Source organism: Poecilia reticulata, linkage group LG16 (genome assembly GCF_000633615.1).
Source record: "Poecilia reticulata strain Guanapo linkage group LG16, Guppy_female_1.0+MT, whole genome shotgun sequence".
In the NCBI taxonomy this organism is placed as follows: domain Eukaryota; kingdom Metazoa; phylum Chordata; class Actinopteri; order Cyprinodontiformes; family Poeciliidae; genus Poecilia; species Poecilia reticulata.
Genome location: NC_024346.1, coordinates 29441396 through 29442245, shown reverse-complemented (window position 1 = coordinate 29442245; position 850 = coordinate 29441396).

The window sequence follows — 850 nt, the reverse complement described above, 5'->3', positions numbered from 1 at the left end:
GTTTACGAAGCTCCAAAGTTAATTTTCAGTTTAGTTAGATGTTGGAAAGCTCCGAAATGCTGAGAAGCAGTATATCTGGCTGTTTTAAACTGTAATCAGGTCTACTTCTTATATTTCAATAGAGTTGAAGCCACAATCGCTTTATCTCAGCGAAAGAAGTATTAAATGGACTTCTTGGGTTTACGAATTTCCATAGTTAATTTTCAGTTTAGTTAGATGTTGGAAAGCTCCGAAATTCTGACAAGCAGTATATCTGGCTGTTTTAAACTAGAATCAGGTCTAATTCTTGTTTCAATAGAGTTGAAGCCAAAATTGCTTTATTTCATTGAAAGAAGTAATAACTGGACTTCTTGGATTTACGAAGCACCACAGTTAATTTTCAGCTTAGTTAGATGTTGGACAGCTCCGAAATTCTTAGATGGCGTATATCTGGCTGTTTTAAACCGGAATCAGGTCTAATTCTTATGTTTTAATAGAGTTGAAGCCAAAATCGCATTATCTCAGCGAAATAAGTTATGAATTGACTTATTGGGTTTACGAAGCTCCAAAGTTAATTTTCAGTTTACTTAGTTTGTGGACAGCTCCGAAATGCTGAGAAGCAGTATATCTGGCTGTTTTAAACTGGAATCAGGTCTAATTCTTATGTTTTAATAGTGTTGAAGCCAAAATCGCTTTATCTCAACGAAAGAAGTAATAAATGGACATCTTGAGTTTACGAAGCTCCACGGTTAAGTTCCAATTTAGTTAGATGTTGGACAGCTTCAAAATGCTGAAAAGCCGTATTTCTGGCTGTTTTAAACTGGAATCAGGTCTAATTCTTATGTTTTAATAGAGTTGAAGCCAAAATCGC